The sequence below is a fragment of the Bombus terrestris genome, chromosome 10, assembly GCF_910591885.1.
Source record: "Bombus terrestris chromosome 10, iyBomTerr1.2, whole genome shotgun sequence".
NCBI lineage: Eukaryota > Metazoa > Arthropoda > Insecta > Hymenoptera > Apidae > Bombus > Bombus terrestris.
Window position 1 is genome coordinate 16,738,249 of NC_063278.1, and position 25,799 is coordinate 16,764,047.

At 35.1% G+C, this 25,799-nt stretch overlaps 1 protein-coding gene across 3 annotated transcripts in view; it reads right to left on the minus strand.

Annotated features, from left to right (window-relative positions):
- Window positions 1-25,799, minus strand: part of LOC100648870 (CCR4-NOT transcription complex subunit 6-like) — a 412,731-nt gene that overhangs the window by 158,769 nt on the left and 228,163 nt on the right. For 2 of the 3 annotated variants that reach the window (XM_012313161.3, XM_012313160.3), the window contains exon 1: window positions 21,132-21,256. The exons of the other annotated variant lie outside the window; for it this stretch is intronic. The gene's annotated coding sequence lies outside the window, so the exon portion shown is untranslated. Of the gene's footprint in view, window positions 1-21,131; window positions 21,257-25,799 lie in introns of those variants that run through there. 3 annotated transcript variants of the gene reach the window in all.

Consider the following 25,799-nt stretch of genomic DNA (forward strand, 5'->3'; position numbering starts at 1 on the left):
TGTAGTCATTGTGAGTATCTTTACTAAAGAGAACAATAAATTTCTTCGTGTCATTATGTCGTGGAAGCGTCTGGAAGAAATATAGCGTGTTTCCAATATTACCCAATGCTCGTCTTACAAGCAATTTATCACTGCTCGTGTTGTATTGCGGTTGGTAATAAAGGTTTACGTCTTCATGGTACACGTGTAACTTGTGTTGATGCACCACTTGTTGCTATCTCCGATTAACAGAATTGTAGTTTACGGAAATCATAATATTCCAATATGACATCCAATCTCTGTTAATTTCATCTTAAACTGGGACTACAGCTTGCCAGATGTTTGCTAACAATCATAGCGCAGCAAAGTAGAACAAGTTTCAGACGCTGTTACGTAATCTGGTGATTGTAAATTTCATACATTAGGAAATGTAGAGCGATTAATCAGTTTCTTTATGGAACAGTTCGATGATTATTTGAAAGTACACGTATTATGGATACCATCGAAATTAATGTAGCTCGTTTTCTTTCTCGTAATCTTCATCGAGAAACTGTAAAATGATTAATGTATCGTACAACGCGTCTTAATAGGCTTTTTTACTACGTGTGTTTCTATTAACTTTTTAAGCAACGTCGGCTGTTGCTTGCTAGCACAGTGACATTAGTTCGTATAGCGGGCAACTTGGAACAAAAATTATTCCCTGTTACGGTATGGCGATAAATTGAAAAAAGGATATATGTTACGCTAGTGCAAGAAAATATTTCAACACATACCATGAAAAACCTCTATGTATAATATGTATATATCACGAATACATTGTAGGTTTCGAAATTTCAAATTTATTGTACGTAAAATCTTTTTATAGATCCTTTGTGGAACTCCTCGATAAAGGAATTAAATTATGAAAATGTAAACTCTCAGAATATGATTACGATTAGTAATATCAGAATGATAAACTGCTCAATCAAACACAGCAATGTCGTGTCTAGATTTTAACAGAATCTAATTTTCCAAAAATATAAGGCAACGTTATATATTGTGTTACGTATAATGTTTATACGTGTTTTTCACAACAGTGCATCTTCGTACAAACGTGAAACCAAGTCTGTGAAATGTGACGGTGCTTATCTCGACAAAACAAAATGGATCGTACGTAATTCGACAAAATAATATAAAGCAAAAGACGTTGTGCGTGTATTATTTCCTCATAAATATCCTCATAACCCAACATAATTCGATTAGATTCATCTTCGGAAGGCTGATACACGGCGATAAAACAGGCGTGTGTAATTGTTGCATCTTATAGAAATATTTTGTCGCCTGACCAATTCTGCGGATCCTTCACTTTTTCGAATTATAAAACAGTCAACGAAGGATTGCCAACGTTAACAGAACCAGCGATATTTAACCAGCAAATGTATATATTATTATTTAGCAAATGCTAAAATGCATTACATAAAACGACGTCTTCATCATTGACGATTGTGAAGTCAAAATATCTGAAGATGCTCAGAAACCAAAAATATTCCCGCATTGTATGGTGGCAATCGACAATCAAAACGAAAACCTCTCATCTGCAATGGTTATCGGTAATCAAAGAAAATTCTGTCATATATAACGAATATCGGTAATCAAAAGGAAAATTTTTCATCTATAATATCGGTAATAAAAGAATTTGTTCTCGTACATAATGGTTATCGGCAATCAAAAGGGGAAATCTTTCATCTTTATTGACTAATGGTAAGCAAGAACATTTTTATCATTTAGAACTATTAGCCGTAACTAAAATCAGTTAAAATAATCTACTAATTGTTATAGTGCAACTTAAATACTTAGAAGGCAGGATGAAGTGGAAGAACAGAAAAATATTAGCAGGATTCAGGATGTAGAAACAAAAAACCTTGTGCGTCTATTATTTCCTCAGAAAACGAAAGAAACTTTTCGGACGACCTAATATATCTTGCTTATATGATTATTAAAATTATTATCGAGAAGAGAATATCTGACGGATTGTACATACAATGTTCACACACACACACGCACGCATGAAACACACATAATAAAAGAATCTATTGGAACATTCAGTTTCTCGACGAACATTATGAGAAAGAAGGCACACTAGGTTCATTTTAACGGCGTTCATAGCATTTGCTTTCAAACAATTATCGAATTATTTGACAGAGTATCCAAATATAACATACATTACAGAAAAATCGCCAAATAAGAGTTACCAAAATACTTAGAAGGGAGGATGAAGTGGAAGGACAGAAAAATATCAGCAAGATTCCGATGTGGAAACGAGACCAAAGTAAGGGAATACTGGAAAGAAGAGGGAGAAAAAAGATGCAGACTATGTAAAAGGAAAGAAGAAGACTTGACACGTGTAATAGAAGAATGCGAAATAACGGGAAGGCCAAAGGACACAGAAAAAATACTAAACGAGACTGGAGAAGAACTAACAGAACTAAAAGCAATAATAGAGAAGAGAAGGGCAATAAAAGACGAGGAGGAACGACAATAAGGAAGCACAGCAAGGAGGCAAAAGCCCAAAAGGTGCAATAGTTTTTAGAGACGGAATAATTAAAGGAGTGCAATATAATACAGTGAATAAGAGAAGAGGTAGATATATAAGAAATGAAATAGATAAAAGAGATGTAAAACCGAATGCTCGTCCAAAGCCGAAAGGCACGGACTAAGCAATAATAAATAAATAAATAAATAAATAATATTTGACAAAGAAATTGATTATTTGTTTCACGCTTCTTAATGAGTGTACATGATCTACGTGCCATTAAAATACGAATTTAAAGATGGAAATTATACGCGTCGTTTATATACCGCAGGTGTTCGTGCTTTATAAAATTCTTTGGATAAGACGAACGAATATATTATAGATGTCATATGAATTTCGCGGGGATCTAATCTGATCGTGATAACCGTGAAAGCAGGATTTAGGTGATTTAACACCGGGGATAAGTCCACGATCATGACCAGCGAAGCAGTATAATTGGATTCGATTGTCTTGGGGGTTGGAATATGCAAATCAATTCATATTGCTCGGTGATATCTCCAATGTCTGTTTCTAGATTGCGGTATAATGGAGAGCCGAAAGGAGACAACGAATGGAACGTAATGAAAATTACAGAAACGCAATATCTGAATTCAAATTAAACTCAAATGAAACGAAGGAAAAGCGACAAGCGCTCGATTGAATTTTTTCCGATACAAAAGAAGAGATTGTCCAATAAGATAAAAAAGAAAAAAAAGAAACATTTAAATCCCACTTCGAGTTTCCATTATTCATCACTGTTTCCGAATCGAATATGCTACGAAATGAATCGTAAAAATGGCGTGATATATTTGGAAAATTCATTTAAAGGAGGATGGTAGAAAATGGCCAATTTTTCCGCAGCTCAGGCATCAAGAATATTTACTGGACATCGTTCTATACATTCCAAGGAATTATAAAAGCACAATCTTTTACCGGCAATATGATGCGAAAGTTGAAAAAAAAAAAATGCAATTGTAGTGTGAAGTGAACAGAGCGAAAAATTGGTAATCGTCAACTTCAAACGATGCTGAATTTGTAACAAATGGATGAAATTAAAAAATTCGAACGCTACTTTGTAGATAAAAGTTGATATTTATATTATGCGTCGAAGATAATTGACAGAAATATTTTCTAACATTCCTAGAAAAAGATATATCATGATAACAAGTTATTGTATATATTATTGTATATGTATTGTTATTGTATATGTATGTTATTGTTATGTATAGTTATTGTATATGTATTGTATATATTATTGTATATAACAAGTTATTATGCAGTTATTCGAAGGAATATGTTGGTAATTGCATTGTGACTTGCCTAGTCAGGCAAAGTGTAATGTATTAAACACAAAGAAGAGCTTTTACATTGTATTCTTTTCTTTATTCGATAGCTTAAAATTTAACAGTTTTAAAGCGTGTAAAATCAAGACAAACGATCGATCAGTTTTGCACGTTAACATGTTAAGCATCACATAATAAAATGCAATAATAATATACAAGGAAACCTGTATATTGTTGAGCACACGCGCTAAAAATGTAATTAGGTATCGTTCGATTATTGAACTCATATTACTGAGAATAAAAACCTGACAGACTCATTGCGACGCATCCATTCGACCAATGTCCCTTCCATTTTCCTGGCTAAGCTTTCTGGATGAAGAAATATTTAACGAAAGCAAGAAAGGCAATTCTCTAATGATTATGAGATAAAAATGGAAAAATATTTCACTGAAACCGTGAAAGTGTTAGTAAATTCTGAAAGCATTAGAATTACATTAATACATTGGTATAATATAAATAAATTAGATAAATAAATTAAATTATAATATAAATAGTATATTAAGTATATTGGTACATTCAGTGATTTAATGATTCCTGATTATGAAAATTAGTTTCTTCCATTTAGTACATTTTTAAATAAAAACCACTAAAAAAAGAAATTTTTTTAAATTTTCATACTTCCTTCCTATTGCAACGCTACTTCTGAAAGGGTTGCGTGTCTGAACAATTGCTATTTATAAATTATTTGGGTTTAAGATTGCGAATTCCCGATGTTAATGCACCGGCAATGGAACCATTAATTATAAAAATGGCAGAGGGAATTAGCAAGTAAAATTTTAACAATTTTCAGTCGGTGTGCTGGAATGCTGCAAAAGTTTTTAATACCTGACTATTATTTAATATAATTTTGTTAACGACTGGATCGCGGATTTTTATGTATCTATGGAAAATTTGCAATAGCGAAAATGCACATAACATGCAAAAGTATATAAAATATCCATAGTAAGCTACTCTCTATGTCTAATATTTGGTAGGTAAAATAATTTTCCATCTAGATTCCATTCTTTTAATTATATTTATTAAAATATAAACTTGTATAATTACTCGCAGTCTACTAATGACTTTCAAAGCTGAAGCAACGTTAAAACAAAGAAGAAGAAGAAGAAGATTCCTATATCAAGAAATAAGATTGACTCTAGCGTACAGGATCTGACTCGGATGAACTACTCTCCACAATGTTTACTAGGTAAAACAATTTTTTATCTGGATTCCATTCTTTTAATTATATTTATTGAAATATAAATTTGTATAATTACTCGCAGCCTACTAATGACTTTCAAAGCTGAAGCAACGTTAAAACAAAGAAGAAGAAGAAGATTCCTATATCAAGAAATAAGATTGACTCTAGCGTACAGGATCTGACTCGGATGAACTACTCTCCATGATGTTTACAAGGTAAAACAATTTTCTATCTGGATTCCATTCTTTTAATTATATCTATTAAAATATAGATTTGCATAAGTACGTACAGTCCACTAACGACTTTCTAAGCTGGAGTAACGTTAAAATAAGAAAGAAGAAGGAAATTCCTGTATGAAAAAATAAGAACGACTCAAGTCTAGTGGACATGATCTGCCTCAGATGGACTACTCTCTGTGATATATAGTAGGTAAAACAATTTTCCATCCATGAGATTCCATTCTCATAATTATATTTATTAAACGCATAAGTACACGCACTAATGATCTTCGAAGTTGAAGTAACATTAAAACCAAGGAAAAGAAGAAAATTCATCAAGATATAAGGTATGAAAAGATAAAAAACACTCTGGTGTGCATTCCATTATTTTAATTATATTTATTAAACTGTAAATTTGCATAAATACCCTGTACTAATGTCCTTCGAAGTCGGAGTAACGTTAAGACCAAAAAGAGGAAGGGAATTCTTGTATCAAAAAATAAGAAGGACTTTAGCGCGCTTGATCTGACTCGGCTGCAACTATGGAACGAAATATTCATCTGCGTTTGCATACCTTCGTGCTAAGTAAAATATGCCTCGTCCACGTTCGAAAGAAGCCTTCTCAAGACGACTCGGCGATTTAATAGCAGTTCTGAATCGCGCAGCACTCTCTACAATTTAGATCATATCGAATCATCAGGGGAGAATCATCAGGAATCTTAATGCCAGACGCTAGTTTCTTTTAACCGAAGTTGTCACGGTTCGAAAAACTTGATGCGGGGTTTAAAAGTACGAAACTGCGCCGTGTGGTTTTCGCGTTCTTCCTTCGCCGAGCTGATCATTCACAGACTTCTTCATCCTGCATGGTATCTGATTACACGTTGCCATATCGTTATCTGGTAGCCCTTCGCCAGCATTATTTTGCATTATGACGTGTAAATGTAGGTTATTCCCGCGGAATCTCGCTGCGATTGAATTTTACGACTAGGCTAATCAAAATTCCCGCGTAACGTAGTCGAGAAGGACCATATGTCGTGCTACCTGAAATGCTGCTTCTCACGCATCGTTCTCCTCCAAGTTACCCATATACAGAGCCGTATCGGACGAAAGCGCCACGATTATAGTTAAATGAAATAAGGACGTTTTATTTTGACAAGATTTTATGTTCGCTCGATGGCTGTTCTTGACAAAGTTTCGTAGTTTATAATGAACAAACACGTGAGTGAACACAGGTACACGACTGAGCCATTTAACATAAAATTAAAACGAGAAATCATGCATATTAATAAGATGTTTAGCGTAAAATTCAAGTGAGAAATCATGCGTACTAATTGGACATTTTTTCATATTTCGTCCACATTGAAGATACTCTTTAACGTTAGAAAAACATAATTGGAAATACGAAAGTAATGATAATCTTAATTGGACTATTAAACCATACATTAAAATAAAGTAAAAATGAAAGTTTGCCAGATTCCCCAAACCTTGTTGAAAACATATTTTCTTATTAAACATATTGTTATTTTCATGTGTAAAATGCAAGAGCAACTTCGTTTGATAAATATATAAATACAGAGAACGATGTCAAAAGAGCAGAACAAGTAAATCCTTAAAAACATGTTTGCATTTTTCTGAATAAATTCAAAGAATATTTACGCTTCATATTAAGCCTTTACTTTGTATTTTTATACAAAGACTAAAATGGAAACGAATACTTTTCATGAAATATTTATTTACCCGTTCCTTTTCCCATAGTTATCATTATCATTGAAATGTTTCTCTTATGAAATTAAACATCATCCATTAAACTGTCTTATCAATCTTATCGATTATTTCTGGCCTGTTCTCTCAAACGTTAATCAATTAATTTATCTATTACTTAAACGCATGACAGCTAACATTCACATCGTTAAATTCGAAGCTTTGCCATCTATCGTGTTCAGGATCATAATAAACGTACCGCGATATGTGCGAAATGCCAAACTCCTTAAAAATCTGAAAATCAGATCAGTCGCCGAGGAAATTATACGCTTGAGCGACAAATACAAAACCAGATTGGACAATCATTCTAACGACCCAGTCAAGCAACTCTACACAGTCAACCTACCTGGAAGACAGCACAGATTTGCTGACCAATGTCCTAATAGAACAGATTGTAAAGTTTGTCAGAATAAGAAAAAAGAAAAAAAATAAAATTTATGTCGAAGGTTGAATATCCTGTTCAAGTCGGTTAAAAATCGTGGTTTCCCAGTTAAAATTTCCGTAGAAGCGAAGCAAGTAACATGAGAGAGCCATATAGGTCAGGCAACTACGCAGCTGAGTTCGGCTACCTCTCAGTGCTTTCCGATGCATGCTGTTTGCCAACCCCGCAGACAAAACCCGTAAGGCAACTCCGTCGTTGGCACATATTGCGTCGTCCGTCGAACTCCTAGAGGTTATCCTAAGTTCTATAAGAGAGAGTACACGTTCTGACAGGAGATTCGTAGGTCGGTGGAGGTACGCGTACATAAAAAACACGGACAAGTGCTCTTTATCTTCATGGGGCGGAAGGGCCAGCTGTATAGAGGAGAAGCACTCAAAAATTCCATAAATTTTTAAACCATTCTCGTAAAGGCAGACTTTTTCGGGAACACCGTCGGGCGGGGACAGTGACCTGGCGAAAGAATAATTCCTTTGCACTTTAAGCTATCGTCCGAGATGGCCTGCCGACTCTTCCTTTTCTACGAGCGGCTCTACGTTCCATGGATTTCTTAATATTTTAGCTATGTTCCCTGCCGGATCACATCGTCAACCTTGAGGCCTGTACACGTCTCTCTATGCAAAATTCACTTGCCTATGATGTCTGCTATCCAAAGATAGTATAGTATGGTACAGGTTAGAAAATTATAGGATAATTTAGTATAGCACGTGGGAATGAACGATACTAAAATCAAAGAGAAGCGAGAGAAGCATGAGAGGGATTTAAACTCCTTAACCTACAGTACCGTGTGAGAGACGTGGTACATCGATCGGGGTAAACATAAACACGTGCGAGAGACGTGGTACGTGGATCGGGCCAAACATAAACAACACGTGCGAGAGACGTGATACGTCGATGTTATTGATTTATTGTTTACTTCAAGGTAATAAATCTTTCAGGTTCAATGACCAATTGATAGTAATTATTTATCAAACATGTTGCAAATTAAAATTAGTTGTACCTTACACGTGTATTTATATATCAAAAGACATGTGCGATTTGCACAACTTGGAGCGCTCAGCCAAACCGTGAAATGGCTCGACGCGTGACCGACCATGTTGTTGCTTGCGGCACGCGCTATTGGAACTTAAATCGTAAGGCAAGGGATTAGGTACGTTGTTGCCGTAGAAACGAGTCTATTTCTTGACAACACCGCCGAAATAAAGATTCTATATCTGCGAGCAAGAACCAATGCTTTCTAAATATTTATACTTTGACGCGTGTCAAGCTCATTCGTAGAGTATAAAGATCTGCCGTATCTATTTTTTCATTTATTACTAAGTTTAAAAACAAAACGTATTATTTTGAGCAGAAGAGCCATGAAACCTCGTTAGACATCAATTAACCTATTTCGCGTGCACGAGAAGCTATTAATAACGGCTACAAATCGAAATAACCGTAACGAATCTGAGGTTTACGAAGAAATAATGGTACTTTCGTGTAAAAGTGTAAACGACAAAGGTATCTCCGGACAAGGAGATGGTACAAAGAGAACTCAAGACGAAAGAACGAACCATTTCTACGGAACTGTCTAGTAAGTACAAAAGGAGGAGCCGAGAATCTCTCTTCCTTTTACGTGTCGGTGTCTTTTCTCTAGCAGCTTCTTTTCTTCTAGCGGAAAGCATGCAGAGAAAGATAGCCAGGCTTCGATTTTGTCACTCAGTCGCTCGAACACTCTGGCGATTCTTCGAGTTACTCTGTTGGCGAGGTGCTCGGGTACCTTGAAAATATCAGTTTCCATCCCAACGGGTCGCAGTCAGCGATGGCAAGTTTCCCTCGACGCGTCTTTCTTCCACTTCCCTTTTAACCGGCACGTCTTCGTCTCACAGCGCGCGCGGCTTCGCAATCGTGCCCGGGCTTTTCAATGCGGTGAGAAATTCGCATAGCTACGCGGTTTTCTCCCGGGTCGAACGGGTCGCACACGTCATCCCGTGTTTTCTAGTTGGCGTGACATTTCCACTCGACGTCAGATTTCCTGCTGTCTCATCCGTGTAACTTCACAACGCCCGCCCCGCCTCTCTTTCCTATTCACAAGTTTCTTTTCTACAGACCAATTCTATATGTGTCAGCCGAACAAGTGTACGTTTGTGCAGTTGGCTGGCCATAAAATTGGAAAAAGGGAGCACGGAGCATTGTAGAAAATAACGCGTACGAATCTGCAATCTGATTCGTTGATTCGTAAATTGAAACATTTACAGATCTGTTGGAATATTTGCAGAAAAAGAAGATAGACCTGACAAGCTGCAAGAAAATAATCTGAACTCTGTTTGGATTTTAGACTGTGAAGAGCTTACATCTTCGATATCGAAGCGAACATGTCATCGATCATACAGGGTGTTTCGGAACATGTGGACAATAAGGAAAAAGATTTCATATAAGTTCGTATCCGAGACACAGCCTTTTTGTATCGTATCAATTGCTCACCTGCCTTTACAGAGATTCCTAGAAGTCGGCTCGAATGCGAGCTGTTAGACGTCTAGGCGTTCCGCTCAAAGAGACCACGCATTAAATGCGTCAGCCATTTATGCGTTTGTATAATCTGCCACTATTATTAACGTTATGAAATGTGAAGTCTCGCAAGACTCTATCAGTCACTTGATACCACGGTTATACGAAGTAAATTTTAATAGTGGCTGATTAACTGGACTTTTTAGCTGAACTTGCATTATCTCAAGTACCGCCGAGCATCAGTCCACTTCTAATATGAACGTCTGAAAGTAAATAAGATGTAAACAGCAGACGCACGCGTTACATGATACACTCTCGTGCTATGCAGTCTGCAACATTATTATGTACTTAGGAGCAAATATTTCGCGGAATCCTCTTATATGAACATGAAATCCTATTAACCGAACGAAAAATCATAGTTGGCGGGGAGGAATAGGTGGACTTCTATTAGGAGACCTGGTCATACGAACCAACTCGTCTCTCGACAGATTCATATAAACGGAGTTCTATTATACACGTATTGCTATGATGAATGATACAACTCAGTTGGTTTAGGAACGTTACGAGGGAATACCTATAAGATGAAAGGGAGTGTTTATAACATGATGTATCAGATGTTATTTATAAACAATTAAATGAAGAACTTGCAGTCTGTTTATCAAAACACTTATTGGAAAACAGAAATTTAGTTGTATTTTGAAAACAAGATCAATATTGTAGGATCTTTACTACAATTAGTTTATTTACAATAAATGGATTAAACAGATGTTGATTAAACAGGGAACGATGGTTGCCTAACGTGAACTAATTACAATAACGTATAATAATTAAGACAACTACAACCACGAGCGAGACTCGTGGTAAGGGATTTGTGCCATAAACGGAACCCACGAGCCTGACTCGTGGTAATTTACAAATTGCTAGTGATTCATTACCCACTTTGAAATAATAAATTGTTTTTGTTAACTGATCAATTGATCATGATTATGCCCTAGATGCCTTAAAAACACTATTTGTCCTCAAACGTTGTTTATTATTTCACAATTCCTTTTGCAACCCCTAAATATATCAGGTCTGTAAATATGAAACCGGAATTTGCCTATAGATGGCCCTAGCTGATAATGTAGTTGTCGCTAAACTGCGTCATTGATGTCAAAAGTCTTTGTTGACATCTCACAAACATTTTCGACTCAGAACAATACAAGTTTCATACAACAGCATAATTTGTAATAGCGTTGAACATGTCGAATTTTGTGCCTGGAAACTACGATTTGCGGACAGCATTGATTTTCTGTTACCATTTGAAGAAAACTGTTACAGAATCGCATCGAATGCTTGTCGAAGCTTACGGTGAGCATGCTCTTGGTAAATTACAGTGCTTTGAGTGGTTTAAAAAATTCAGAAGTGACAATTTTGACATGAGCAACGAAGAACGTGGAACGTGAAACGTGATCTATTATGAGCTGTTAAAACCTGGCGAAACCGTTAATACTGAGCGCTACCGACAACAAATGATCGATCTGAATCAAGCTTTGCGTGAAAAACGATCAGAATTTCAAAAAAGGCAACACAAAGTAATTTTGCTTCATGATAATGCACCATCGCATACAGCAAAACCTGTCAAGGAAACGATTGAAGCGTTCAGTTGAGAAATACTTTCGCACGCGGCTTACTCACCAGATTTGGCTCCGTCCGATTACTATTTATTTGCATCGATGGGACACGCACTTTATGACCAGCACTTCACTTCTTACGAAAATGTACGAAAATGCCTCGATGACTGATTTGCCTCAAAAGAGCGACAGTTTTTTGGCGTGCCATCCACTAATAGTCAGACATGTGGGAAAAATGTATAGCTAGAGATGGGCAATACTTCGAATAAAATATTTTTAATCATTTTCATACAATAAACGTGTATTTTCTATACAAAAATTCCGGTTTCATATTTACATACCTGGTACATGTCATAAGAAGTATACATTTTGCACCAGTTCAGGCACACGGCTGAACAGACGAATGGCACGGCGCGCGACCGAACTTCTTGCTTACTATGGCTGGCGCGATCGGCAGATAACGTGTAGACCAAGGGGTTAATTCGTTCATGTCCCTTAGCAATCCCTTGTCTTTTGTCTTAGCCCCACCACGCACATTCTCCGCAACCGCTTGTTTATAATTCGCCTGACACCCCCCGCCCCAGGCTCTTCGTCCGCGATACTACAATATCGAACACTGTTTTCCTTATCTTGATGTGACATATCTATCAGTGAAGTTATGAGCACATGATCTTGGACACTATAACAGGATTATATGTTTACTGCGTTTATATCCATCGTTTCCGCCACTGTTTTTTAGTCGATTTTGACATTCGTATTACTTTGATGTTTATGTTAAATATCCATTCTGTTATGGTTTATATATCGTTATTTAGTCATACGATGTATCATATGTTTTGAAACAGAGGATTTGTTATTGAAGTAGGAAACTGTGCAAGAAAATCACCATCAGTCTTCATGATTATGAAAACGAGAGATTTTCGTTATGGAAGTTTACGTTCGCGAAGAACTTGCATCGAATTCATTAATATAATTATCGCAAAGATATGCATATCAGATAAAAATTTCCAGAAAATATATAGTATATAAACTGCAGGAACTTTTTAAAATATCTGATATAAGGATAAAGTATCAGGTAGGTATGTTAAAATGAAACCAGAATTACCAAAGGTATTCTAGATATTTTATACCAATGTAGCTTCAAATACGACATGAATATGCAAATGATGGTGAAACAGAGTTATTATTTAAAGCTTTGTAAAATTTCCTCATTTTTTTGTCATTTATATTGATGAATACAAATTTGAAATATCGCGAATTCGCATTTCAATGTTTATGATGTATACATTAGGATATAAGGTAAAACAATATAATTTTTAAATATTAAAAAAGGAATTTTCTCTGTTTGGAATATATTTTTCCTTTACGTGATTTAACTTGTTAATTTGTATCGTTATATGTTGAAATACTTGCATTTGATCGTGCCATACATATAAAACTCCGAGTTACATGCATCGCGCAGTGCATGTACACGAGTATTTTATTGTATTTTATGTTGCACATAAAAACCACATAAAATTCAACAGAAAAAACAATTCAAGCTAACAGAGTCAGGATAGTATTTCATGAAACGTTTTTTAAACAATAGTATTTTTTAGCTGTCAATAGAAGTTTTACATATTTGCTTCTTGAATTATTTGATGCTGATAAAAAAAATAAAAAGTTCCGATAAAAAAAAGTAATATTAACACCTTGATACGATGGCCATCGATGACCAACGTTACCAAATCCTTTACAATGATTAAAAAAGATACATTGCATGGACTAACAAATTTAGAACAATGCGAGTAACTTAAACAACATTGTCAGAGAAAATATGTGCAGAAAACACAATATATAATATTTTGAAAAAATTAAATGTTATAGTGTATTATATTTCGATCAATCATAACTCCCAGCAAAAGAGATAAAATTTGCATGGCAGTTGACTGTTTGTTTAGAATTGTTACGATTGTTAAAGAAGAAGTCAAATTTCGAGTAGTTTAGAAAATAATGTTTAAAATAATTGTATCGTTAAAGGAACAGCGTATTTCTTCCGTATTTGTTTATTATTTTACTATTTGTGCTCTTTGTCGTCGCCTATGATATATTTGTTTGTGCTACTTGTAAGTACAATATTTACAAGCTGAATATCGTGTTTTTAACTTTGTAAAATTCCAAATATGAACACTCAATGGTGATCCAATTATGGAATATTCCATATTTGGATTGCTTTTATCTTTTATAAGTCGTTTTATTTATATCAAGATGCCTTCTTCCATCATAAGAAAAAAAAAACAACAAGAAGAAAACTATGGAACAGATAAAAGCCATAAAAATGGCTGGAGAAAAGAAAATGAAGTACCTTAAAGCGGCAGACCACCTTCAAGTGAACATAAATGTGCTGGTGCAAAGTTTGAACCAACGCCTATTGCTAATGGAAATTTTTCAATATAATACATTTAACACGTGATTTTATTACAAAAGAAGGATAAATCTATTTTTTCTTTGTTTTCTATGAAAAAATAAAGTCAATATATTGGGTACAACTATTGTCTTTCTAATGTCACTTCGATATTGAAAATGGTTCAAAGCGTTAGAAGTATAAAAGTGGTTTTAAATTGAACATAAATACCTACAGTCAAAGATGAAATACACAAGTCCAGAAGCAGATATAACACAAGAGTCAACAACCACCACAACCCACTAGTCACCCAACTACTGGACACGACGGACCAGATCCGCAGACTAAAAAGAAAATACCCACTAGATTAAATCCTTAGTCCTACTAGAATCAACAATATAAAGCTATTATAATCCATGTCATTGTATTACGCCAAATTAAGTTACTGAAAATTCTCAACGAGAATTGATTGTAAATATTCTAATAAATAAAAAAAAAAAAAAAAAAAAAAAAAAATTGAACATAAATGTATGATCCAACATCTGAAAAAATCTTTCCTTTTCTTTTTCATTGCGATTGATTCTGTAAGACTGACATTCAAGAAATAAAACGACATTCCATATTTGACCACTTTCCTCCATCTACATATGTTTTATCTATTATCGTTTTTCTAATTCCGCGTGTGTTCAATGGAACAAAGCTGTTGCACAGTAGCTGATGCATGCCGTTTCGAATTAAATTTCGATATGTGTTTTATCGCGCTACGTGTTTCCCGCATCGACCAATATCTGTAATATCCGGCATCAGGAAAGAACTGCAGTCGTATGTTTTGGTCCATAGGATGGTCAACGGCAGGATGAGGTTATTCGAAACTTCGTTTATCGGCTGTGAGGAAATAACACGTGGTGAATACGTGTTCAGCTGTATGCAATCGGCTAGCTTTGCTATCAGCGTGCAGTTCCCATTTCTACACGGTCACCTATTTACTCGGCTTTTTTGATGAATTTTTTACCGAATTTCCATAAAATTCTCTGAATAATAATATAAAACAACAGGAATAAACTGCCCCGTCAATGAAATTTTTAAACGTTTTTACATATCTTTCCGCTTCGTGCAAAATCAAACTCAATTTACTGGAAAAGCCAGCCGTTCGATATATTACCTTCTGTATATGAAACAGTGATTAATTTCGAAAGTAAAGAAATTTTAATATAAAATGAAATTTTTTAAATGTTGCAAAATTTGCATTATTAAATACAATTAATAATATTTGCAGCGTGATTGGAAATTACGAGTAATAGATACTTCTGTTTATGCTTCTGTTTATCATCTATCAATGATAATAAAATACATTGCAAAATCATATGTTTACGATAGATATTAATATTTTATAGTATATAAGTAACGTTAAAGCCAAAAAAAAGAAACTTTTCGTTTCAGATCCTGATTCCAAGAAAATCGAATGTAAAAGTTGGCCAAACACGCGCGTACAGGGCTAACTCTTGATTAAATATGTTCAAATCCGATTTTCCTGAGAGCGAGGGTTTAAACGAAAAAATTGTATTCCACATTTTTTTACTTATTTTCACATGTAAAATAGCCTGCTACCGACTGTTCTTCCCTATTCTGTCGGGAATTAATCAAATTCAGCTACACTCGACAAATCAGCAAACTCAATACCCTCCAAAATAAAATAAAAAATCTCTAATGTACTGCAACTTTTTCAAAATCTTTGTACGGTTTATCCCATAAACTAATCCTTCTAACTTATTAAAAAAATTCCAGTCGTTTGGTGCAATTTTAAAAGAGTTATTATGTTTCAAAGTGCGTGAGAATATTAATTTGACCGATTGCTATACGTTGATGCTAACTTCATTCGTGTCACGAAATACGATCCGCGATGATTGAAACTTTAACTTGCTCGACTTTCCTTTTCATCCTGTTGACGTTCGAAACTTGAGAATACGCTGTTTGTAAATACAATTCGCAGCCGAGCCTCGCGCTTCTATTGCAGAGAAAGGCAGCGAACGAGCAAACGAGTCACAAGAAAGAAGAGTCATGGCAAACGAAGGAAAAAAGGAAAGAAAAACCGATTCGATTTCATTTCTTTGCCGTGCACCGTGGATCGCGAAGCTATAAGTTCGCTCCGTTTGAGCTTTTAATGGTCAGATACGGGAACTGGCTTACGCAATTAAACCGGCACTTGTAACGAGCTCCACCCCCGTGCAGAACGAGTTAAGTGAATTAAATCCACTCGCCGCGAAAGAGTACGTAGCTGTTACGCCTGCTACCACTGTGAACTGTGGCTAGTAGTCGATACTGCAAGCGGTCAACGAAAGACGCTGTTAACTCGTACAGATAGAGGAGTACATTTCAGTTAGAATTTGCATCATTAGTAGTTGCAGCTACGCAAATATTCTCGCAGCTGATTTTACATCATGATCGCTTGATCGTGACATCAAGTTTGAAAATTATTTTTAAGAGCAATTAACGATGTTACGTATTACGTTTTTTATTTACGTCTCGTTTCCTCAACGCTAAACTTTTGAACTTGAAACACACCGTTGACCGTAAACGTTAAGACACTTCATGTTACTTGATTGCATAATGAATTTATTCTTTTTTCACTGGCGTATAGATTTCGACAAATGCTATAGAAATTACTCGAGGAATAGAAAAATACGCTTTTGTGTGTGTGACTGAATTATTTGATAAAAGATATTATTTATATACAAAAGGAATGAGTTATTCTCGTTTGAATATATTTTATTACATTTATATAACAAAATATGAACTTACCATAAATTGAGTGTCTTTATTGTTTTTATTTTCTAGTTATTTTATTATAAACCTTTTATTTCATTCGCATCATGTACGCTAATAAATGATGTGAAATTTATTAGAATTTTCTAATCGATAACAAACGAATATCTTAATACTTAATCTTAATGAGATCGCTAGTAGTGAACATATGTACACGCATATTCAAGAATTCAATTCCAGAATTTTATAAGATAATTAAACAGATATATCGATTTATTTATTAAGGATATTATTGTTAATGTAAGACGAAGGAATTTATCATGAAATTAAATCGCAGACATTTTGAAACATGCATGAAGGATCTATGAAGATATAATTTTCTTTGCCTTCGTTGGAGTGAAGTTAATTAAACTCATTTGAAACACTGTTCATTCACGCGTACTAGAGGCAATCGATTTTGCACGTGGTTAACGAAAAACAGAATCACAAAAGGTTGGGCGGATAAATCGATAGAATTCCTCCAATTTAATTATCCATACAAATTGAATGGAACGGAAACATTGCATCGGAAGACAGCGGGTAAATTCAGTAAAACAGACGTGAAGTAAAATAAAGAAAAGTTTGGAATAACGGGATTAAACGCAAGTTTTTGCAAGTATAATTTACAGCATAAAACGCGAACAATGTAAAGTGACTTGCCGATCATTAAAAGGCATCTTCAATTTATCCGGTATTTTTGAAAATATTTTAAAAAGATTTTTAACGAAAAACAATTTTTTATATCAAATATAACAATAATTTTCTCGTTTATTATTTTAACAAATGTTAAATTCAATTCTTTAATTGATTAAATATTCATTTACAAAATCAATGACCAAAAGAGATATTCGTATTGAATTTATTATTTAATTTTTATGAAATACAGATATGGCGATAAAATTTATATTGAATCTAGTATTTTAGATTTCAGACTCTCACGATGGCGAGATGTCATGATATTGGTTTCACGGGAACAATTTCTCAAACTGTTTCGATTCCGCCTTGAAGAAGCCGACTGCAATGTCTATAAAACGTTGGCGCGAATTGCGAGTACAACAGAGACACGATTGCTACCAGGAAACCAATATCGTGAATTTAGTGTTGCTAAAAAATCTTGCTAGTATAAGAAAATTGACTATCTATCCCATAAAGAACTTTATGTTTTATTGCAGCAAATGTTTAATATCTATTATTACGTTCTGTTATATATGGCGTTCGTTTGAAGACTGCGTTCAATTATCTCGAAAGTCACAGATTTTGAGGAAAAATGTTTGAAACAAAAGCTTCACGGTTTAGAGAAGGAAATCCAAATATGTTATTAGCGTTTTATATTTTTAGCCGCTTTCAAGATCGTTTGGAGGTCAATTTGTCTTTTTTTCCTTTTAATGGGAAAAAGAAGAAAATTCTGCAGGGAATACAGTTTTATCGGATTTCATATTAGAAAGATATTTATGAAAAATGAAAATTTCTTTCAGTTTCTGTTATTTCTAGAGTAGAGGAGGGAAAATTAAGTGATACAAATATTCATTTTATGACCGGAAGAATTGAAGAAGGTTCCTTTGTGCGTTAAAACGCGTAGTTTTACTGCGCATAAACATATCTTTAAACATAATGAATATTTTAATAATAATATAATTATTAAATGATTAAACAAAGAAGATACAACATACATCATTTTTATGGTAATATTTCAGCTATTTTCCTGGGTTAGATTGATACAAAAATATCTCATGTATATAGAAAAATAAGATAATCTTTCATATTGTATAAATCTTTTCAGTTCCTTTAAATACTCGTACGTAAACATAAGCCTATTTGTATTTACACATAACAATAATAATTTTTTAACAGATGTATATACATATTTATTTTCCTTCTTTTTTAATTTCCCTACTTTTACATTTTGTTATTTATATTATTATGTAATCCGAGGGCGTGGCAGGTGTGGCGTGTATGACAGATGTGATGGACGCATAGTGCATTCCGTACACGGAATATACATCAGCATTAATCCTTTCGCTGTACGGGACAGTTGAACCGCGAATCTACACCCTGCTGTCAGCGCATTGCAACGAGATGCAAACTGTTAGTTTTTTATTTTAGTTACTTCAGACTAATACACGATGAAATATAAATAAATACATTTGTGGATAATGAAATTTGCAAAACTACTTAATTTTATACAATAAAATATTGTTGAATAGTCAGATACACAGTAAGATACATGTTGGCAGGCAAAGAAATTAGACGGATAGGGATAACGGAAGAAGAATGTGCAAAGAATACAAAAGTGACAGGAACAGGGATAATAGAATCTAAAGTAAAGATTTGGAAATAACTTGCTGTTAGAATAGAAGAGAAAAAGTGAGACTAAAAGTTAGAGAAAGATAGAAACTGGCTGAAAAGTGGATGTAAATAATATAAATATTGCACAGATATATTGCATAACTAATTGTTAGACGATTATGGACCAACGTTTTTTTCGTAAATGGTAAATATTATCATGAATTATTAATGCACGTGGAAGAAACACAGGCATTTATTCTTCGCAACATTCGACCTACTTTGGAAAAAAGAATCCCTCGAATTTTCGCGCAAATTATCACTTACGGTGTTATCGAACTGCTTCAGTTATTCACGCATCTTATCAAATACTATGTATTTCTGGAAATTTGAATTGTCAAGTCCTTGCTGTATAAGCAGAAGCTAGAACGTATTAGTTCAAGTAAAGTGCATGAGGAGCTTCCCAAGCATCCATGTGGAATAAAGCTAAATGAATGGAATTCATTTGACATAAAAGACGCGTAAAACGACTTAATATGTAGTTAATTCCTCGTCAAAAGTAGACACGGTTATTAAAACCGGGAATAAATGAAGCGGCTTATTTTCAACGTGTAGACAGATTTAAGAGCCTCTTATTAGAAGCTTCCATATCTTATGTATAACAGTTTTATGAATTTTTCTTCCAGCTTTTCATATTCCTTATTTAAAATTGCGCAGAATTATGTTTAACAAGAACAGAGTTATATAACATACATATATTACATCGGAATTGGATTATATTTAAACAGAATTGCATTTAAGTTAACAAATTTATATAAAACAGTTTGTGCGAACAAAAAGTACTTGTGGAACAGATTAAAAACTTTTTCTATTTACTTGTATAATTGCTAACATAAATTACTTTGATAAGCTTGTTGAAACAATTATTAATAACGATTAAGTAATTTACATTTATTATTAGAAGTACATGTAGAACATTAGAATAAAGGGAAATAGAATTAGAACTAGAATATAGTGTAGTAAAAAGAATAGATCTAGCATTAAGATACGTTTTTGTTGAACACGTTTAAGTTTAAGTTGAGTTTAAGTTGAGATTCATGTAAAGTTTACTTTTGGTTTTAATTCTAAAAACAGATTTTGTGGTGTGAATGGCGCATGAGATAAGATAAGATACTGTATATGATGAAGTAACCGAAAGCCATCCAAACGCGGAAGGCAAATAAATAAATAAATAATAAATAATAATTTACATTTATTATCTACACAGCTCACCGATAAAATACGCAGAACAGAAAAGATTCCGTTCAATAAAAATAAAAGTATCTGTCCTGTTTCACTTTTTTAAGATAAAGGAAACAATGGAAAATTAAAGAGAATTCTGAAAAAATTTACAAGTGAATTCTGCAATTACTGGAACTGATAAGAAACAATACGATTTTCTTCGAACGAGCATGAGAAAAAAAGATTGCGTTAATCATCCTGTCGGACATTCTTATCTCTTATGTTATACGCTGATTTAAATGAGTATTATACATACGTATACGCGAAACGCAGACGGCGAAGGGGAGAACGAGCTCACGTATTTCCATTCCGTAGAAACAGAAACAGAAACAGAAAATTCGCTCGACGATATGCACGGCCCCGTCTGGGTGTCGCTCCGCACAGATGACATTGTCGCGGAGAGCAGTTTAATCTGGCTTAATGGCGAGCACTGCAAATGCTTAGCGCTTCATCCTTCTTAAATGAGCGTCAACCAGTGTTCTACACGAGCGTTTCATCGGTGTTGAAAGACTAATGGCTAACAGCGTAATATAAACGAAATGCAAGTTGTTCGATATTGGACCGTTTATTTCGAAAGTAGTGGAAATCCATTTTTTGGAAAAATTCAGAAAACCACTAATTTCCATATACTTCAATGTGAACTTTTCATTTGTAAATAATCTATAATCGAAAAGTTAAAATATTCGTTCATTTCAAGGAGAAATTCTCGTGTAACAACAACAGAAGCAAGTGATTTGAGGCGGTTAGTAGGACGTGTAGAGTACCAAAGAAATATTCGACGTTTTGTTTAACAGTAAATCTGTTAACTCACTTAACGAAATTGTTACAAGTCTCGACTCGCATCTTGTGAGGACGACAGTTTATTCTCGATTCTCGACTTCGACTCTTCACGTACGACTCTCGATTTCGACCGAACAATCACGCTTTTTGGTCACAACTCAACTGAACTCTTAATCCACTTTGTTTCTTTTTGTCGCCTCTCAATATCCCCACTACGCACGCGTTCGTTAGGCGTTCCCGATCGAGTCACGTACGCCTTCTTCCAAATATTTGGCGGAAGGTCGTAGGCATATCGATGGCCTGTCGGCACTTACCCTTCGTCTCGACCTTGTTTATGTTTCGTCGGACTCTCGTAAACAATCTGTCAACGATGGTATACCGACGAAACCGTTGGAAAGTTTTTTGCTCTCGAGTGCAGCTACAGATATTTATGAATCTTTTGCAGATGTATCTTGTATTTATAATATTTTGTAGATGACAATTTCTTGGGATATAAGTAGATAGTTTTAAAGTATAAATATAATTCTTTTATTTCAGAGTTCTTTTTATCGTCTATTGCAGTATTATTATACAGTATTGTAACATCTGTGATAGTCGGCAAAATGCAAAAGGTAAGGAATTTTGTTAGAGTTAGGTAGTTTGCGTTGGGATTAAACCTATTTTCGAAAGAAAAACATGAGAAATTGGAAAGTTCCAGCGTTCTGCAGAAAAATCTACTTTTTTTTTTTGAAGGGTAAATTGAGTTTATATTGTTTTCGAAAATATTATAAATAAATAACGAAATGAAAATTTGAGAATCAATTTTTCTCTCAATTTCTTGATAGACGTCAAATTTTCATGGAACCAAAATGGATTTCCGAACTGTAACATTAAATCGTAGGAAATACGTTAAAAATATGATATTAATTTGAAATATTTAAGCAAATTTATCCGTATCGTGCAATTATAATATTAATCTGATGTAACGAAATAATTGCATAATACTGTAGAATTTAAATTATCATACGCAGGCAATCACAGTGATTGACATAAAATGCAAGTCTGCGTGTGTACCTTTTATTACGTACATATTCGGCGAAATTTCATTAATATTTTAATTAAATTATTAAAATTGTATGCACAGTATTCGATTTAAAATGGATCGAAAAAATGTTCCGATGGGATAATCATAAAATTACACGAAATGATAAGAGTAAACACGATGTTGTTGTGTTTAACGCGCGTATCGAAACTGTTAGCGTATCGACTAGCGCTAGGTGAATAGTAAATAAAATATAATTCCATCCTTGAGCGACCAACCACAATGTATCACCAGCGAATATCAAAACAAACTGGCAAACTGTAACAAACAAAAACTAACAACAAACTGACACACTTTGGTTCAACACTAGAGGAATCCATCTCAGAGCTAAGCTAAACTATGCTACGTTTAAAAATATTTGCTTCAATACAAAAATGTATACGAAACTGTTTTCACCAAAAACTAAGCTAAGTTGTTCTAAGTTTCAGTTGTTGGTGGAAACAATTCCGTATATATATGTTTATAAGCTGAAGCAAATATTTTTAAGCATGGCGTAGCTTAACTTAACCCAAATTAGCGTAACTTTCCGGTGGAACTCCGGCTTCTTCCTAAGTCAGAACGTTTTCCACGAAGGGATTCTAAAGACACTTTCTACAAATTAATTCTATCCTTTGATTCATCAACGATAGAGTTCGTTAGGAATCGATATCTAAGCCCTTTTCCTTTCCGCTTGGAACATTTGGCAGACTAGAGTCTTACCCGTAGAAATCCGCTTAAGACCATGATCATACAGAACTGTAAGAGGTAAGCGGCAAAACAAGTGAAACAAGCGAAGCACAGCCAGTGCCAATGTTCCAAATGTCAATTTTGCTACTTACCGTTTACCGCTCTCTGTATGATCACGGACTAACCGAAAATAAAGAATAAGCCAAACCTAATGCAATACTCAAGATTCAAACGCATACAGAGTAAACGATACAGCAGGTTGAGAGTATAAAATTTTTAAAAAGCTATGGTCAAATCCACGAGAAATGCTACTCATTTTCAGCTTCAACGAACTGAAGAACCTATAAAAAGTGCCATTCCAGTCGAATCTCTTGCAGTCCGCATTCCATACTAGAGCTAAGATCTCCACAAGTCTTCTACTACTTTCATGAGCAACCGTATTACGAACAGGATAAGTAGATTTCGGTGTTGTTCACGGCTGAAGAGTCAAATCCCGAGTTTTCGTTGCTCAGCCGGATTCCAGCACCATGTTCGGCGCAGAGCACGTAGGGGCGACTTAATAAAAGGCAAAACGTAATTCACGTGGAACGAAAAGCTGCGCAAGAAGCTAGTAGTGGTTCGTAAGTATGTGGTCGCACTTCCCCGAAATCGACTCGTGCAAACGACCGTGTGCATGCCGGTCGTGCATAATGGCACGCTCCACGTTCGCGATCCGGTTGGAAGATTGCACAGCGAAGGCTATACGATAATCATCTAGATATTGCCCCTGCGTACGTTGCATCCGAATGCCGCGTACATCGGCCAATACGCAGGATCAGATAATTGGCATTCAACTGGCCGACCATACTCGATGCAATGGCCCGGACCTATCGGCTGCGATCTCTCTCTTTAGAAAGTGACCGGAGCTGGTCGGCGCACGACAAACATAAAGGGCCAGCGGCACGCATGGTTTCGTTTCACCGCGCAGAATATCGGTCGGAGATAAGACTCGCACGGTCCGATCCTCACCTCGCGCTTTTCATATTGTTTCCTTTCGCACTCGCCGTTCCGCCGAGGAATCTCAAATCGATCTCTACGCGATCCAAGTATTTCTATGCTGTACGTATCGTGGAGTTACGGAAAACGGACAGGTCCAACGAGTCATTCGAATCGACAAGAAGAAATTCTACTGAATTATTCTCTACGTTTTACCGGCGATTCGTTTGCGGAATTGGCCTCTTCGAACAAACGACTTTAAAAAAGATTGTTCGGAGTACGTTCGTATTTCTTATGTGTTTTACGAATACGAGTCGATAAGCGACCGAAATGACCAATTTGAAGAGATCGACTTAAAGAAAGAGGTGAATTTAGCGAAGGTATTTCAGAGGAGAGAGCAGTTAGCAGCAAACATCTTGGTCCTATGTATCGAAAGATCGTAAGCAAAACACGAGTCACAGGGGAGGAAGCACTTCTGCCTCACGAAGTCGTACAAACTGGTCTCGACGCTCATACACCAAAGCCTAGGGAAAGTCGTCCGAAAATTGAGTCGTGACTAGTTGCGAAGAATCAACATGGAAGAAGATTCTCGTCCTGCGCATACATGACATGCTATGAATGTCTCAGACAGAGACGTAAACGCTCTACTCATCTCTGTCCGCTTCGCAAGAATGCGGGCTCCGTTGACTTTCCATGTTGATTTTTCACGACTGGACACCGCTCAATTTTCGGACGGTTTTGCCTAGCAGGTGACAAGACCCGTTTATATGGTCCATAGTCAGCGACTTTATTCACTGGCCGAATCGTGGCTAGAAGCCAATATGACGTCAGAGTAACCTACCAAGTACGCTAAGAATATTGGATCTTATATACGTAACTTTTAAACCGCTGGACTTAGTGTCGTAGAACTTGTTTTTTAGGTAGAAACATGTCGAAAATTACAAGACTGCAAAAATAGAGAAAGTTAATACAGTGCTTTATTTATGTTGGAATTTCTACAGTACTAAACACGTGCTTACACAAGGGAAACCTATTTTACGCCAATGTATTTTTTATTACCTCTTGACTTTCTACTTCAAAGCACTTCCGGTCTTATACACGACTCTTTAAAAGCTCTATACAACTGCTTTCCTTATATTTACTTAGCCTAATCTTATCCTTTGCTTATCGCTGTTTGGACTATACTTAATTACTTTCACAATTAATTTTATCAGAGTTGAACTCTCTGCAGTCTTCTAACAATTACACTTTGGCCCGACTAAATTGCGTACTAAATTATTGCATAATAAATTAAATATCGTACACTGAACGCTATGTAACTGTATAAAAATGAAAAAGCTATGAAAATCTCTTATCCAGATTATCCAGAACAGCACTGCAATATATTTTAGGCCAACGTACATCGGCCAGAAATTAGCTTTAGAATTTGATTTCCCCCTTTTCAATAATCAGAAAATGTTATACGGCAATATTTCAAGAAGGTTATTTACAACGACAGAATAATTAACGGTCAGAACTCAAAAAAAATTTTACACAGTCTATATATGTACTTCTATACTGTCACTGTCCATCCTATTGGAAGTATGTTATTTGCTAGGTATTACCACCCTCTAGAAGACATATTAATAGCGCAATGGGAGGTTGCTGACATTAACCATTAGACATCTCGATTGGTAATCAAGATTTTTAGCAGCAGGCTAGTCAGCCTGCCTGCAATCGAAAGGCTCTCAACTAAAATCTTTTGAACGATCGATCATCACGATAGTATCAGCAATAATAGCTATCTTGTGAGTAAAATAAGCGTGTATGTACATTTCAGATAGTTAAATACATCGTTAGACAGTTATTTCTTACCTTATTACATTGTAGATAGTTAGATACATTGTTAGATGGTCATTTGTTATTTTATTTATAATCAGCACGTTATGCGCAAATTTTACAAAACTCGAATATTTTTTAAACTGAATAACTGCAGCT